A 17,890-nucleotide genomic window follows, 5' to 3' on the forward strand; every position below is an offset into this window, starting at 1 on the left:
AGATGGTACCTGGTCAGGAGACCCTGATGACAGATTACTGATATTATAAAGGCCGGAGCCCCAAAGGCAGAACAGATTTGCACCAAGCAAAGGAAAGGGGTGCGGGGAAGAATCTGAGGTACCAGCTCATGGTAAAGTGCCCGAGGCAGCTGGTTGTGGGGCAGAACCCTGCTTACAGGGGCATAATGGGGGCATTACACTGTGTGGGGGGCAATAAAGGGGCCCTGTACTAGGAGAACAATCCGTTCCCTCACTTCCTGTCCTCCATAGTGGGGTCCTATGTATCTATTACAGGAAACAGAACAAAAACGTTATGATTCTTATAAAGTGGCCACAAAGACCCCAAAAGAATCTCAGTGCAGAAGGGGTTAATGTCCCCGGCGCTCAGTAATGGGGAATCTCCAGCACCTACCTCCACGGTAGAGGCTAAATCCAAGTCGGCTAAAGGACCTCTGCCCATGTGACCGGAAGGGGCGGCGCCTCTTCCTCCATAGAACAGACAGAGCACACACGAGGAAGCTGTGGATGTCATGGCGGGATTTCGTGCAGGATTTGGATTTGGAGTGTTTTGTGCAGGATTTGCCTCTTCCTCCATAGAGCAGAGCAGACAGGAGGAGGCTGTGGATGTCATGGCTGGATTTCGAGGATTTTTGTGCAAGATTTGGGGTATTATGGGGCTCATTCTCCAAAGTCATAGATCAGGTAAGTGGGAGTCTGCCTGGGGAGAATGGGGTGGTGTTGCTTGCATGGGGCTGCTGGGGAGAATGGGGTGGTGTTGCTTGCATGGGGCTGCTGGGGAGAATGGGATGTTGCTTGCATGGGGCTGCCTGGGGAGAATGGGGTGGTGATGCTTGCATGGGGCTGCCTGGGGAGAATGGGGTGGTGATGCTTGCATGGGGCTGCCTGGGGAGAATGGGGTGGTGATGCTTGCATGGGGCTGCCTGGGGAGAATGGGGTGGTGATGCTTGCATGGGGCTGCCTGGGGAGAATGGGGTGATGATGCTTGCATGGGGCTGCCTGGGGAGAATGGGGTGATGTTGCTTGCATGGGGCTGCCTGGGGAGAATGGGGTGATGTTGCTTGCATGGGGCTGCCTGGGGAGAATGGGGTGGTGATGCTTGCATGGGGCTGCCTGGGGAGAATGGGGTGATGTTGCTTGCATGGGGCTGCCTGGGGAGAATGGGGTGGTGTTGCTTGCATGGGGCTGCCTGGAGAGAATGGGGTGATGTTGCTTGCATGGGGCTGCCTGGGGAGAATGGGGTGGTGATGCTTGCATGGGGCTGCCTGGGGAGAATGGGGTGGTGATGCTTGCATGGGGCTGCCTGGGGAGAATGGGGTGATGATGCTTGCATGGGGCTGCCTGGGGAGAATGGGGTGGTGATGCTTGCATGGGGCTGCCTGGGGAGAATGGGATGTTGCTTGCATGGGGCTGCCTGGGGAGAATGGGGTGGTGATGCTTGCATGGGGCTGCCTGGGGAGAATGGGGTGGTGATGCTTGCATGGGGCTGCCTGGGGAGAATGGGGTGATGATGCTTGCATGGGGCTGCCTGGGGAGAATGGGGTGATGTTGCTTGCATGGGGCTGCCTGGGGAGAATGGGGTGATGTTGCTTGCATGGGGCTGCCTGGGGAGAATGGGGTGGTGATGCTTGCATGGGGCTGCCTGGGGAGAATGGGGTGATGTTGCTTGCATGGGGCTGCCTGGGGAGAATGGGGTGGTGTTGCTTGCATGGGGCTGCCTGGAGAGAATGGGGTGATGTTGCTTGCATGGGGCTGCCTGGGGAGAATGGGGTGATGTTGCTTGCATGGGGCTGCCTGGGGAGAATGGGGTGATGTTGCTTGCATGGGGCTGCCTGGGGAGAATGGGGTGATGTTGCTTGCATGGGGCTGCCTGGGGAGAATGGGGTGATGTTGCTTGCATGGGGAGAATGGGATGGTGATGCTTGCATGGGGCTGCCTGGGGAGAATGGGGTGATGTTGCTTGCATGGGGCTGCCTGGGGAGAATGGGGTGGTGTTGCTTGCATGGGGCTGCTGGGGAGAATGGGGTGGTGTTGCTTGCATGGGGCTGCTGGGGAGAATGGGGTGGTGATGCTTGCATGGGGCTGCCTGGGGAGAATGGGATGTTGCTTGCATGGGGCTGCCTGGGGAGAATGGGGTGGTGATGCTTGCATGGGGCTGCCTGGGGAGAATGGGGTGGTGATGCTTGCATGGGGCTGCCTGGGGAGAATGGGGTGGTGATGCTTGCATGGGGCTGCCTGGGGAGAATGGGGTGATGTTGCTTGCATGGGGCTGCCTGGGGAGAATGGGGTGATGTTGCTTGCATGGGGCTGCCTGGGGAGAATGGGGTGATGTTGCTTGCATGGGGCTGCCTGGGGAGAATGGGGTGGTGATGCTTGCATGGGGCTGCCTGGGGAGAATGGGGTGATGTTGCTTGCATGGGGCTGCCTGGGGAGAATGGGGTGGTGTTGCTTGCATGGGGCTGCCTGGAGAGAATGGGGTGGTGTTGCTTGCATGGGGCTGCCTGGAGAGAATGGGGTGATGTTGCTTGCATGGGGCTGCCTGGAGAGAATGGGGTGATGTTGCTTGCATGGGGCTGCCTGGGGAGAATGGGGTGATGTTGCTTGCATGGGGCTGCCTGGGGAGAATGGGGTGATGTTGCTTGCATGGGGCTGCCTGGGGAGAATGGGGTGATGTTGCTTGCATGGGGCTGCCTGGGGAGAATGGGGTGATGTTGCTTGCATGGGGCTGCCTGGGGAGAATGGGGTGATGTTGCTTGCATGGGGAGAATGGGGTGGTGATGCTTGCATGGGGCTGCCTGGGGAGAATGGGGTGATGTTGCTTGCATGGGGCTGCCTGGGGAGAATGGGATGATGTTGCTTGCCTGGGGAGAATGGGGTGGTGATGCTTGCATGGGGCTGCCTGGGGAGAATGGGGTGGTGTTGCTTGCATGGGGCTGCCTGGAGAGAATGGGGTGATGTTGCTTGCATGGGGCTGCCTGGGGAGAATGGGGGGTTGCTTGCATTGGGCAGCTGGGGAGAATGGGGTGGTGATGCTTGCATGGGGCTGCTGGGGAGAATGGGGGGTGTTGCTTGCATGGGGCTGCCTGGGGAGAATGGGGGGGGTGTTGCTTGCATGGGGCTGCCTGGGGAGAATGGGGGGGGTGTTGCTTGCATGGGGCTGCCTGGGGAGAATGGGGTGATGTTGCTTGCATGGGGCTGCCTGGGGAGAATGGGGGGTTGCTTGCATTGGGCAGCTGGGGAGAATGGGGTGGTGATGCTTGCATGGGGCTGCTGGGGAGAATGGGGGGTGTTGCTTGCATGGGGCTGCTTGGGGAGAATGGGGTGATGCTTGCTTGGGGAGAATGGGGTGATGCTTGCATGGGGCTGCTTGGAGAGAATGGGGTGATGTTGCTTGCATGGGGCTGCCAGGGGAGAATGGGGTGATGTTGCTTGCATGGGGCTGCCTGGGGAGAATGGGGTGATGTTGCTTGCATGGGGCTGCCTGGGGAGAATGGGGTGGTGTTGCTTGCATGGGGCTGCTTGGGGAGAATGGGGTGGTGTTGCTTGCATGGGGCTGCCTGGGGAGAATGGGGTGATGGGGCTGCCTGGGGAGAATGGGGTGATGTTGCTTGCATGGGGCTGCCTGGGGAGAATGGGGTGATGTTGCTTGCATGGGGCTGCCTGGGGAGAATGGGGTGATGTTGCTTGCATGGGGCTGCCTGGGGAGAATGGGGTGGTGTTGCTTGCATGGGGCTGCCTGGGGAGAATGGGGTGGTGTTGCTTGCATGGGGCTGCCTGGGGAGAATGGGGTGGTGTTGCTTGCATGGGGCTGCCTGGGGAGAATGGGGTGGTGTTGCTTGCATGGGGCTGCCTGGGGAGAATGGGGTGGTGTTGCTTGCATGGGGCTGCCTGGGGAGAATGGGGTGATGTTGCTTGCATGGGGCTGCCTGGGGAGAATGGGGTGATGTTGCTTGCATGGGGCTGCCTGGGGAGAATGGGGTGGTGATGCTTGCATGGGGCTGCCTGGGGAGAATGGGGTGATGTTGCTTGCCTGGGGAGAATGGGGTGGTGATGCTTGCATGGGGCTGCCTGGGGAGAATGGGGCGGTGTTGCTTGCATGGGGCTGCCTGGGGAGAATGGGGTGGTGTTGCTTGCATGGGGCTGCCTGGGGAGAATGGGGTGATGTTGCTTGCATGGGGCTGCCTGGGGAGAATGGGGTGATGTTGCTTGCATGGGGCTGCCTGGGGAGAATGGGGTGGTGATGCTTGCATGGGGCTGCCTGGGGAGAATGGGGTGATGTTGCTTGCCTGGGGAGAATGGGGTGGTGATGCTTGCATGGGGCTGCCTGGGGAGAATGGGGTGGTGTTGCTTGCATGGGGCTGCCTGGAGAGAATGGGGTGATGTTGCTTGCATGGGGCTGCCTGGGGAGAATGGGGTGTTGCTTGCATGGGGCAGCTGGGGAGAATGGGGTGGTGATGCTTGCATGGGGCTGCTGGGGAGAATGGGGGGTGTTGCTTGCATGGGGCTGCCTGGGGAGAATGGGGGGGTGTTGCTTGCATGGGGCTGCCTGGGGAGAATGGGGGGGTGTTGCTTGCATGGGGCTGCCTGGGGAGAATGGGGGGTGTTGCTTGCATGGGGCTGCCTGGGGAGAATGGGGGGTGTTGCTTGCATGGGGCTGCTTGGGGAGAATGGGGTGATGTTGCTTGCATGGGGCTGCTTGGGGAGAATGGGGTGATGTTGCTTGCATGGGGCTGCTTGGGGAGAATGGGGTGATGCTTGCTTGGGGAGAATGGGGTGATGCTTGCATGGGGCTGCCTGGGGAGAATGGGGTGATGTTGCTTGCCTGGGGAGAATGGGGTGGTGATGCTTGCATGGGGCTGCCTGGGGAGAATGGGGCGGTGTTGCTTGCATGGGGCTGCCAGGGGAGAATGGGGGGTGTTGCTTGCATGGGGCTGCTTGGGGAGAATGGGGTGATGCTTGCTTGGGGAGAATGGGGTGATGCTTGCATGGGGCTGCTTGGAGAGAATGGGGTGATGTTGCTTGCATGGGGCTGCCAGGGGAGAATGGGGTGATGTTGCTTGCATGGGGCTGCCTGGGGAGAATGGGGTGGTGTTGCTTGCATGGGGCTGCTTGGGGAGAATGGGGTGGTGTTGCTTGCATGGGGCTGCCTGGGGAGAATGGGGTGATGGGGCTGCCTGGGGAGAATGGGGTGATGTTGCTTGCATGGGGCTGCCTGGGGAGAATGGGGTGATGTTGCTTGCATGGGGCTGCCTGGGGAGAATGGGGTGATGTTGCTTGCATGGGGCTGCCTGGGGAGAATGGGGTGGTGTTGCTTGCATGGGGCTGCCTGGGGAGAATGGGGTGGTGTTGCTTGCATGGGGCTGCCTGGGGAGAATGGGGTGGTGTTGCTTGCATGGGGCTGCCTGGGGAGAATGGGGTGGTGTTGCTTGCATGGGGCTGCCTGGGGAGAATGGGGTGGTGTTGCTTGCATGGGGCTGCCTGGGGAGAATGGGGTGATGTTGCTTGCATGGGGCTGCCTGGGGAGAATGGGGTGATGTTGCTTGCATGGGGCTGCCTGGGGAGAATGGGGTGGTGATGCTTGCATGGGGCTGCCTGGGGAGAATGGGGTGATGTTGCTTGCCTGGGGAGAATGGGGTGGTGATGCTTGCATGGGGCTGCCTGGGGAGAATGGGGCGGTGTTGCTTGCATGGGGCTGCCTGGGGAGAATGGGGTGGTGTTGCTTGCATGGGGCTGCCTGGGGAGAATGGGGTGATGTTGCTTGCATGGGGCTGCCTGGGGAGAATGGGGTGATGTTGCTTGCATGGGGCTGCCTGGGGAGAATGGGGTGGTGATGCTTGCATGGGGCTGCCTGGGGAGAATGGGGTGATGTTGCTTGCCTGGGGAGAATGGGGTGGTGATGCTTGCATGGGGCTGCCTGGGGAGAATGGGGTGGTGTTGCTTGCATGGGGCTGCCTGGAGAGAATGGGGTGATGTTGCTTGCATGGGGCTGCCTGGGGAGAATGGGGTGTTGCTTGCATGGGGCAGCTGGGGAGAATGGGGTGGTGATGCTTGCATGGGGCTGCTGGGGAGAATGGGGGGTGTTGCTTGCATGGGGCTGCCTGGGGAGAATGGGGGGGGTGTTGCTTGCATGGGGCTGCCTGGGGAGAATGGGGGGGTGTTGCTTGCATGGGGCTGCCTGGGGAGAATGGGGGGTGTTGCTTGCATGGGGCTGCCTGGGGAGAATGGGGGGTGTTGCTTGCATGGGGCTGCTTGGGGAGAATGGGGTGATGTTGCTTGCATGGGGCTGCTTGGGGAGAATGGGGTGATGTTGCTTGCATGGGGCTGCTTGGGGAGAATGGGGTGATGCTTGCTTGGGGAGAATGGGGTGATGCTTGCATGGGGCTGCTTGGAGAGAATGGGGTGATGTTGCTTGCATGGGGCTGCCAGGGGAGAATGGGGTGATGTTGCTTGCATGGGGCTGCCTGGGGAGAATGGGGTGGTGATGCTTGCATGGGGCTGCCTGGGGAGAATGGGGTGATGTTGCTTGCCTGGGGAGAATGGGGTGGTGATGCTTGCATGGGGCTGCCTGGGGAGAATGGGGCGGTGATGCTTGCATGGGGCTGCCTGGGGAGAATGGGGCGGTGTTGCTTGCATGGGGCTGCCAGGGGAGAATGGGGTGATGTTGCTTGCATGGGGCTGCCTGGGGAGAATGGGGTGGTGTTGCTTGCATGGGGCTGCCTGGGGAGAATGGGGTGATGGGGCTGCCTGGGGAGAATGGGGTGATGTTGCTTGCATGGGGCTGCCTGGGGAGAATGGGGTGATGTTGCTTGCATGGGGCTGCCTGGGGAGAATGGGGTGATGTTGCTTGCATGGGGCTGCCTGGGGAGAATGGGGTGATGTTGCTTGCATGGGGCTGCCTGGGGAGAATGGGGTGATGTTGCTTGCATGGGGCTGCCTGGGGAGAATGGGGTGTTGCTTTCATGGGGCAGCTGGGGAGAATGGGGTGATGTTGCTTGCATGGGGCTGCTTGGGGAGAATGGGGTGATGGGGCTGCCTGGGGAGAATGGGGTGATGTTGCTTGCATGGGGCTGCCTGGGGAGAATGGGGTGTTGCTTTCATGGGGCAGCTGGGGAGAATGGGGTGATGTTGCTTGCATGGGGCTGCTTGGGGAGAATGGGGTGATGTTGCTTGCATGGGGCTGCCTGGGGAGAATGAGGAGGTGTTGCTTGCATGGGGCTGCCTGGGGAGAATGGGGTGGTGTTGCTTGCATGGGGCTGCCTGGGGGAGAATGGGGTGATGTTGCTTGCATGGGGCTGCCTGGGGAGAATGGGGTGATGTTGCTTGCATGGGGCTGCCTGGGGAGAATGGGGGGGTGCTTGCATGGGGCTGCCTGGGGAGAATGGGGGGTGTTGCTTGCATGGGGCTGCCTGGGGAGAATGGGGGTGTTGCTTGCATGGGGCTGCCTGGGGAGAATGGGGGGTGTTGCTTGCATGGGGCTGCCTGGGGAGAATGAGGAGGTGTTGCTTGCATGGGGCTGCCTGGGGAGAATGGGGTGATGTTGCTTTCATGGGGCTGCTTGGGGAGAATGGGGTGATGTTGCTTGCATGGGGCTGCCATGGGAGAATGGGGTGATGTTGCTTGCATGGGGCTGCCTGGGGAGAATGGGGTGATGTTGCTTGCATGGGGCTGCCTGGGGAGAATGGGGTGGTGTTGCTTGCATGGGGCTGCCTGGGGAGAATGGGGTGATGTTGCTTGCATGGGGCTGCCTGGGGAGAATGGGGTGATGTTGCTTGCATGGGGCTGCCTGGGGAGAATGGGGTGGTGTTGCTTGCATGGGGCTGCCTGGGGAGAATGGGGCTGATGTTACTCGCATGGGTCTGTGTGGTGTGCAGGTCAGTGTGTGTGATGTCTTTGCGGTGGGGGGGTGCAGGAAAGTATAGTGCTACGTGTGTGGGGGTGAACAGGGGAGGGGATGAATGATGATGGAGATCTGAGGGATTGATATTACTTAGCATGAGAATCTCTGCCTGGTGGTGAGGGGTCGGTCCTGTTTTTTTTTTTTTTTTTTTTTTTTTTTTTTTTTTTTTTTTATATACATAAAATGTGTTCTCATTAATATTATTGGGGACACCTGCTGTCAGGTTGATGACTGAGCTATGACCTCTGGGAGCGAAGCAGCTTTACAACAATGTCTCCAGATCCCTGACTTTATTCTCCCCTCGCACTCTGTGCTGGTCAGTATTAGCCCGGTGGCCACTGGTGTCAGCCACTACTTGTATCCAGTTTTCTGCATGATTTTTTTTCTGTTTTATTCTAGGTATTGTGACTTTTCCCCATCCTGTGCCCCCCAGAGCAGTGACCTCCCTGCAGATGTCATTTCATCACTGGACTTCTTTTCACCAAGTGGAATGGCGGTGCCCCCACAATCCATGTGAGGACCCAAAGGGATGACACTGTGGGCGTCTGATAATGTCAGATTGATGAGTATAATTACTAAATTTGTCTCCCTCCCCCGCTCTCCGTCTCCCCCGCCCCGGCTCCGGCTCCCCCGCCCCGGCTCCGGCTCCCCCGCCCCGGCTCCGGCTCCCCCGCCCCGGCTCCGGCTCCCCCGCCCCGGCTCCGGCTCCCCCGCCCCGGCTCCGGCTCCCCCGCCCCGGCTCCGGCTCCCCCGCCCCGGCTCCGTCTCCCCCGCCCCGGCTCCGTCTGTTAAAGGGAACCTGTCACCCCCAAAATCGATGGTAAGCTAAGCCCACCAGCGTCAGGGGCTTATCCTACAGCATTCTGTAATGCTGTAGTTAAGCCTCCAATGTATCTTAAAAGATGAGAAAAAGAGGTTATATGATACTCACGCTGGCGGTCCGATCCAAGTCGCGGTCCGATCCAAGTCGCGGTCCGGTCCTGGGCCTCCCATCTTAATAGGATGACTTCCTCTTCTTGTCTTCACGCTGTGGTGCGCAGGCGCCGGGAAAGGTCAGAGGGGCCTGCACACTGCAGTACTTTGTGCTGGAGCCGCAGCCTGAAGACACGAAGAGGACCAAAACAAAAGTCAAGGGTGCTCACTATACTTAGGCAGGGGTGCTCTGGAGAAAAAGAGTCCAATATACAGGTCCTTCTCAAAAAATTAGCATATAGTGTTAAATTTCATTATTTACCATAATGTAATGATTACAATTAAACTTTCATATATTATAGATTCATTATCCACCAACTGAAATTTGTCAGGTCTTTTATTGTTTTAATACTGATGATTTTGGCCTACAACTCCTGATAACCCAAAAAACCTGTCTCAATAAATTAGCATATCAAGAAAAGGTTCTCTAAACGACCTATTACCCTAATCTTCTGAATCAACTAATTAACTCTAAACACATGCAAAAGATACCTGAGGCTTTTATAAACTCCCTGCCTGGTTCATTACTCAAAACCCCCATCATGGGTAAGACTAGCGACCTGACAGATGTCAAGAAGGCCATCATTGACACCCTCAAGCAAGAGGGTAAGACCCAGAAAGAAATTTCTCAACAAATAGGCTGTTCCCAGAGTGCTGTATCAAGGCACCTCAATGGTAAGTCTGTTGAAAGGAAACAATGTGGCAGAAAACGCTGTACAACGAGAAGAGGTGACCGGACCCTGAGGAAGATTGTGGAGAAGGACCGATTCCAGACCTTGGGGAACCTGAGGAAGCAGTGGACTGAGTCTGGTGTGGAAAGGCGTGTGCAGGAAATGGGCTACAGGTGCCGCATTCCCCAGGTAAAGCCACTTTTGAACCATAAACAGCGGCAGAAGCGCCTGACCTGGGCTACAGAGAAGCAGCACTGGACTGTTACTAAGTGGTCCCAAGTACTTTTTTCTGATGAAAGCAAATTTTGCATGTCATTCAAGTCCCAGTCCTGTCCGATGGGCATCGCAGTCCGGAGCCTCCTATCTTCATCAGATGACGTCCTCTTCGTGTCTCAATTCAGTAGACAGCGGGATGCCATACAGAAATAAAAACGATCACAATTGTGGGTATCCCCAACGTTTCGGCATCAAATAGCCTTTCTCAAGGGGTATCAGTTTATTTGTGATGCGACCAACAAGGTGAAAGGCTCCCGCTTAATCTTTTCAACGTCCGGAACAAGGCTCCAAGTAAGGACAAAATGCTGCGGTCAGGTTTTGTCCTTGTCATTTTGTCCTTACTTGGAGCCTTGTTCCGGACGTTGAAAAGATTAAGCGGGAGCCTTTCACCTTGTTGGTCGCATCACAAATAAACTGATACCCCTTGAGAAAGGCTATTTGATGCCGAAACGTTGGGGATACCCACAATTGTGATCGTTTTTATTTCTGTATGGCATCCCGCTGTCTACTGAATTGAGACACGAAGAGGACGTCATCTGATGAAGATAGGAGGCTCCGGACTGCGATGCCCATCGGACAGGACTGGGACTGTCCCTGGGTGAGTATAATATAACCTCTTTCTCATTTTTTAGGATACATCGGGGGCTTATCTACAGCATTACAGAATGCATTACAGAATGCTGTAGATAAGCCCCTGATGCTGGTGGGCTTAGCTCGCCCTCGATTTTGGGGGTGACAGGTTGCCTTTAAGCACCACAATACAATTTTTGCAGCTAAAGCACAGTGGACTTTGGTAAAAAAATGTGTTTTTCTTTTGTTATTAATCTGTCTTTAATGTTTAATTCATTGTTTTGATTTCTAAAACTCTTTATTATTGATTTGTATGTATGCATACTTATATATTTCTCTTTTTTATTTCTAACTATTCATCTTGTAATAAACTTGTTTGACAGCTATGAGTTGAAATTTCATTTCCTTGCGGATTTACGTTCTATGGGATAATGGGGAAGAGACAAAAGGTCGGGGGTGCAGTAGCTCTGGTCGTGGTGAGGCGGCAGAATGGTTATTGCAGGCTGTAGGCTTTCCTGAAGAGATGAGTTTTCAGGTTCCATCTGAGGGATCCAAGGGTGGCGGATAATCGGACGTGTTGAGGCGTGGAATTCGAGAGGATGAAGGATATTGGGGAGAAATCTTGGAGGCGGTTGTGTGAGGAATAAGTGTGGAGGAGAGTAGGAGGTCTTGGGAGGATCGGAGATTACGTGAGGGAAGATAGTGGGAGATTAGTTCAGAGATATAGGGAGGGGACAGGTTGTGGATGGCTTTGTAGATCAGTGTTAGTAGTTTGAACTGGATTCGTTGTGGAATTGGGAGCCAGTGGAGGGATTTGCAGAGGGGAGAAACAGGAGTAGCGAGGAGAGAGGTGGATTAGCCGGGCAGCAGAGTTGAGGACAGACTGGAGTGGTGCAAGAGAGTTAGCGGGGAGGCCACAGAGGAGGATGTTGCAGTAGTCGAGGCGAGAGATGATGAGGGCATGCACAAGCATTTTAGTAGATTAAGGGCAGAGGAAGGGACGGATTATGGCAATATGTTTGAGTTGGAGGCGACAGGAGGTGGCAAGAGTTTGGACGTGCGGTTTGATGGACAGGGCAGAGTCGAGAGTTACCGCGAGGCAGCGTATTTCAGGTGTGGGAGAGAGCGTGATGCCGCTTACCATAATAGATAGATCAGGTAGGGGGGATACGCGAGATGGAGGAAAGATGAGTTCGGTATTGTCTACATTGAGTTTTAGGAAGCGAGAGGTGAAGAAGGAGGATATGGCTGCTAGACACTTCGGGATTCTGGACAGCAGAGAGGTGACATCTGGGCCAGAGAGGTAGATCTGAGTGTCATCAGCATACAGGTGATACTGGAAGCCATGGGACTTTATGAGTTATCCTAGGCCAAGGGTATAGATGGAAAAAAGTAGGGGCCCCAGGCCAGAGCCTTGAGGGACTCCAACAGAGAGAGGGCGGAATGAGCCAATACAGTCTGCTGTGCCTGCGCAACGACCGCAGAGTTGCCCAGATCTTCCTTACTGATTACTGGGTGGCCACCCTGCTGGATCCCTGCTGCAAAGACAAAGTACCATTATTTGTTCCGTCACTGGAGCGGGATGGCAAAATGTGTGAATACAAGCACATGCTGGTAGAGGCACTACTGACGGCATTCCCACCTGACAGAAGAAACACAACGCAGAGGAGGAGGAAGTCGCCAACGCAGCTGTGGCACCACCTCAGAAGGGAGGGTTAACATGGCTAAAATGTGAAAAAAATTCATCAGCATGACACAGCATGCATCCAGCACCACCATCTGATACGGTCTATACAACCAGGTGCCAGTGTTATAACAACATGGTGGAAGAGTACATGTCTATGTCCACACGTCTGCATGTACTAAGTTGGGTCTGCCCATTTAACTTCTTGGTTTCCAAACTGGACACATGGCCTAGGCTTGGAAGTGCCGGCATGCCCCGTGGCAAGTGTAATGTTGGAACATTTGTTTATCAGAGCAGGGGATATCACACATAGGCGCATCCACCTGTCCAAAGCCAACGTGGCCACTCTCGCCTTCATTAAAAGAAACCAGGAGTGGAGTCCACAGGACTTGTCTTTGCCTTTGGCAAACCAGACAAAGGTACCATCTGCACCCAGACATTGTTATATTTTATTTGCCATTTGTTTTATTTTGGGGCCTTACCAAAAAGGAAGAGAAATAAAATCCACCAAAATAATGGCCTGCCTCTTCCACCTACACTGCAATGTCCACCTACATCTCCTCCTCCACTAGGACATCCGACTACTGTATCTACATTGTTCTTTTTTATTTTATACTATGTTCTTTTAAATGCTGTCCCTAAAAAAAAAAAAAAATCCTCCAAAAAACTGTTGGATACCTCATCCCCTGCCTCTTCCACCTTCATCGCCACATTCGCCTCAAGCTCATCCACCTACTACACCTCCTCCTACATTTGGACCTATGCCTCTTTTTTCAAGATTATTATTACTTTTTATTCTCTGTTATTTTAAGTGATCTTACTATCCACATTTGTTTTCAGGGCTATTGTCCTGCTTACCCCCTTTTTGTTCTATTTTTCACCTTTACCGCTTACTACCCCCATTTTACCACGCGAAAGTACGAGACCACATTAACTGTGAGCTGGTCTCATTATGCTGGGAAGGGCCCAATAAAGATTTAACTTTTCAGCTTATTAATCAGTGAACAGCTGTCTGCTTTTTCTTTGCTGGTTATTAAAAAATGGGTGGACTCATCCAAAAAATTAATTGGGGCCCCCTCTATTTTTAATAACCAGCTACGGCAAAACAGACAGCTAAGGGCTGATATTAAAAAGCTGTGAAGGTCCATGGATATTGGCCCCTACCAACACTAATGAGACTAGTCCTCAGCCGCACGAGAAATGGAGCATCTATTAGGGTATATTTCCACTGTCAGGATGGCCGGCGGTATCGCCGCAGCGGCGAAGCCCCGCCCCCTTTCTGCGACGCGATCATGCCGGATGTGTTAACTCTTCACATCCGGGATGATCGCTCGCTCCCATAGGGCCCTGTGATATGCCTTGCGGGGACGCTGCGTCCCTGCAAGGTGTACGGACATGCTGCGATCTGAAAAGACGCGCAGCATGTCCGGAGTCGCAGGGCCGCCGCGTGCGGGTTTCCACGCATAGTGGAGACGGGATTTCATAAAATCCCCTCCACTATGCTGGAACATCTGGACGCTGCTTGTTTGACACTGCAGCTCTGCGCAGTGTCAAACAAGCAGCGTTTCCTGACCGTGGAAACATACCCTAAGAAGCGCTAATTCTTGAGCATCGACTCAGCTCTTCCTGATTGCATGTGTGCAGTGGCAACTGGGGTAATATATACAGCTCTGGCCAAAATTAAGAAACCACCACATCAAAACCCTGCCATGTGCAGCCCATTCTCCAGACCTGAACCCCACTGGAAACCCTTGGAATGTAATCAAGAGGATGATGGATAGTCACAAGCCATCAAACAAAGAACTGCTTACATTTTTGCGCCAGAAGCAGTGTGAAACACTGCTGGAAAGCATGCCAAGATGCATGAAAGCTGTGATTAAAAATTATGGTTAGTACACAAAATATTAATTTCTGAATAGTGATGGGGTCGAGCAAATTGGAATACTCGGGTACTCAGCCAGAACAGCGAACCCAATATAAGTCTATGGGAGACCCAAGTACTTTTACTACGATCTCCCCCGGGGGTCCTTTTAAGGTCTAAAAATGATGGAAACACTGCTCAAAAGACACAGGAACATCATGGGGATCGCCCCTGAAAAAATTCCTGACTCCTAGTTCACAGCCTTAATAATTTTTTTCCGAGATTCATGCCATTTTTCCTGGTGCCACAAAAAACACATTAAAACGAAACCAAAATGGGTTTTGCTGGCCTGTAAGGCCAAATATTTAACCCCAGGCCGAAAATTTCCTCTCCCTCTTAGGCTGCCGTCACACAAGGAGTATTTGGTCAGTATTTTACATCAGTATTTGTAGCCAAAACCAGGAGTGGGTGATAAATGCAGAAGTGGTGCATGTGTTTCTATGATACTTTTCCTCTATTTGTTCCACTCCTGGTTTTGGCTACAAATACTGATGTAAAATACTGACCAAATACTGCTAGTGTGACGGCAGCCTTAGGCTTAGTTCAGACGCAGCGTTTTTGAAGCGTTTTTCAACTTTAACATTGCTTTCAACCACTACAAATGCATTCACTGGGAAATGTCAGTGTAACATTTAACTGGCCATGTGGTGTGTGACACATAAGCAGACCCATCTTGTTTCATTTATAAAGGAGGGACTCTTAAAGTCACAGAGCCTATTTTTACTGGCATCAGGCGGCATTAATCTTCTTAAAGGGCCAATATGAAACAGTGGGTCTCCTAAGCTGTTGTAGCCTATGCTGTGAGTGGATGGGCTGCCAAGAATTACGACGCACCACAGTACCCCTGTCATAAGATGTCCAGGGGGGACTCCTGAAAAAGTGTTGCATTGAATTCAAGGCCTGCCCTGCTACCAATTCATATGCACCCCAATAAGCCTTTGAACCCACATAGTGGATGGGCCCATGAAAATCCACTTCACAATATGCATTTTGTACTCCGTACTCCTTTGTTTTACACATTGGCGGCAAGGCCAGCCCTGCTGCATAGTCATATGCACCCCATTAGGCCTTGGAACACACATACTGGATGTGCCCATGAAAATCCACTCGTATTTTTTATGGTATGATGGTTCCCTCTTTGCAGAATTATTTACAGGAAATTTGGCAATTGTGTTTGCCATGTTTTTAACACTAAGGTTCAGATACGGCTTTAAAAAAGTCTAATCCTAGCAATACAAAGCAATTTCATTGCAAACTACAAAAATCAAGGAATATTAAGATTGAATAGTGTGAGTGCGTACATTTTTGTATATGTTACCAATAACATACAAAAGTTAATGATTACATATAAGGATTACATAGATATACTGATTACGTGTATATATGAAGATTAACTTCATACAGTCTACTTAGATCATCACCAAGAGGCTTTTAAATATCATCCGTCTGGAATATCCGAGAAGCAACACCAAGACAGAGAACCCCTTTGAGATTACCTACACTGCATGGGCGTCCCCAATTATGCAGGTATCAGCACACTGTACATGTACAGGTACCCCAGTTTTGGTATCTGTCTTAGTCATGTTTCTCTGGTCTTATATAGTGATTTACACTATGTAGTAACTCTAGTTTCACCCAGACCTTCAAGTGACCAGCTTTCACGGGTGTATTAAACTGAGATATCATGGAGTCATGAGACGAGTGGCCATAAACCACTAGAAAATAAAAACCACAAGGATTTAGATCAAACCACCACAGGCAGAGTTTCAGTAAACCTTAATGTTTTACAACGACAAACAGCAAACATAGAGGCTTCAAACTGTTTCTGAAGTGAGAAAACAAACATTTATCAACATGGTGCATTATGAGCATTGTCTGTCACATTTGTAAATGTTTTACAAGACATGCAGCTATGTGATTGTCTGAATGCATTCGGTGTACAGTATTTCAATCTTGTTTACAAATCGCCATTTGTATATTCGCCATTTGAGGCAGCCAAAGTTATCGCTCTCAAGGAGAGAAACTAATATAGTGGACAAAGAAATATTTGTAATAAACTACTGAGCCAAACTAACATCATTGCATTATCAAATTTATATGAAGTGTATTGTGTCCAATTTACGCAACCAGGCAACACAAAAAGGAGCTTTTCCAGTGAGCTCTTTAAGGTACACAAATGTGAAGTGTTTGCTATCAAGGATGTGGTTTCACCAATGGGGGGTACCTTTTTTAAAAATATACTATTGCCATCACAGCCACCCATGCCCAAACTTCACGGGCCTATAACAATACAAAGCATGTTCACCCAGGTCATGTTGTCGGGAGATAAGGAAGAGACATTGCAGGAGACAGTTAAGAATTAGGGCCAATGTAGTGGTGTGGGTCTCTGAGACTTGTAATGAAGTGCATGATCTGCCAAACAATTCCCCAAAGGGGGTACTGTCAAGGTGAAAAGATATATCTTCATACACTTTTTGTACTGTTGTATTCTTATACTGTGAAACAATAAGTTTTTCCCATCTGCTAGCTAATATAGATGTAATTGTATTTAAAATGGCTGCCAGTATTCACCTTTGCCCTACTTTTTGTCTCTGAGGAAAGAAGTATCATTTCTTCTTAAATTGAAACTTGAGGAATGTGAAGAAAGGAGGATTCGCCAGGAGACATCAGGACAAATCAGAAAGACTGAATACTAGACATATACTGCTTAAACCCCGCCCAATGCATTCCTTCTCCTAACACACAATATAGTACTGTGTATCCGGAAATAAACGCAGTTGCTGTGATCGTGGCCGATACTGGTAGACGCACGAGCATCAACTGAGATTGAACCAGCTATTTGTCTGACTCATTCTTACCCGGTACCAAATGCTCTGCTCATACTTTAATTTGGGATGACTGGTGAATGAGGGTTATTGTCGTGACGACCCCGACAGTACCTTTTTTAAAAGTACACTAGTGCCATCGCATGCCCCTAGCCCAAATATTAACGGCCTATAACAGTACTGAGCATGTTTACCCTGGTGATCTAGTGGCAGGAACATTTTAGATTGCAGGAGAGCAAGTTAAGAAGTCAGCCCAATGGAATGTCATGCCCAATTCCACAATGTGGGATCTTTTTAAAAAAACTAAGAGTGCCATCACAGCCCCCTTGGCAGGGCCGGACTGGCCATCGGGCAGTTCTGGCAAATGCCAGAAGGGTCGGTGGCAGTAGTGGGCCACTCGAGTGTGCCGCTGTCAGCACACTCCCCCCGTTGTCGGCACACTCCCCCCATTGTCAGCACACTCCCGGCCCCGCATTCAACTATACCGGCGTCATAGACACCGGTACAGTTGAATGCAATGATGGAGGAGAGAGCGTCTGCTGACGCTCCCTCTCCCATCATTCCCCGCTCTGCCTGCCGCTGACACTGTGGGTGCGCGATGACGTCATATCATTGCGCACCTGCTGTGTGACCGGGCGGGCAGACTGCAGCTGCTGAGACCGGAGCCAGGAGCAGCAGCGCGGGGCAAGAGGAAAGGTGAGTAGACTTTGTTTTTTTATTATTACATATCAATGGGTGATAACTGGATTGTAGGGGGGGGCTGGCTGCATTACATTCTATGGGGCAGTGCTGCATTACATGATTTTATGGGGCTGGGCTGCATTACATGATTCTATGGGGCAGTGCTGCATTACATGATTCTATGGGGCTGGGCTGCATTACATTATTCTATGGGGCAGTGCTGCATTACATGATTCTATGGGGCTGGGCTGCATTAAATTCTATGGGGCAGTGCTGCATTACAGGATTCTATGGGGCTGTGCTGCATTACATTCTATGGGGGCTGTGCTGCATTACATTCTATGGGGACTGAGCTGTAATGCTGGATACAGCTGT

The 17,890-nt window shown here is 52.3% G+C and overlaps 2 protein-coding genes and 1 long non-coding RNA gene across 4 annotated transcripts in view; 2 read left to right on the forward strand and 1 right to left on the reverse strand.

The window, feature by feature from the left end:
• Positions 1-17,890, forward strand: part of LOC143768219 (gastrula zinc finger protein XlCGF66.1-like) — a 241,914-nt gene that overhangs the window by 136,747 nt on the left and 87,277 nt on the right. The gene's annotated exons all lie outside the window — the stretch shown is intronic.
• Positions 1-17,890, reverse strand: part of LOC143767743 (uncharacterized) — a 77,328-nt gene that overhangs the window by 40,448 nt on the left and 18,990 nt on the right. The window lies entirely within an intron of this gene.
• LOC143767754 (uncharacterized) lies at positions 366-16,845 on the forward strand. Its single transcript, XR_013213769.1, has 3 exons — positions 366-702; positions 8,315-8,428; positions 16,611-16,845. It is a non-coding gene; the product is annotated as an uncharacterized LOC143767754 (long non-coding RNA).

This window comes from Ranitomeya variabilis, chromosome 4 (assembly GCF_051348905.1).
Source record: "Ranitomeya variabilis isolate aRanVar5 chromosome 4, aRanVar5.hap1, whole genome shotgun sequence".
Taxonomy (NCBI): Eukaryota; Metazoa; Chordata; class Amphibia; order Anura; family Dendrobatidae; genus Ranitomeya; species Ranitomeya variabilis.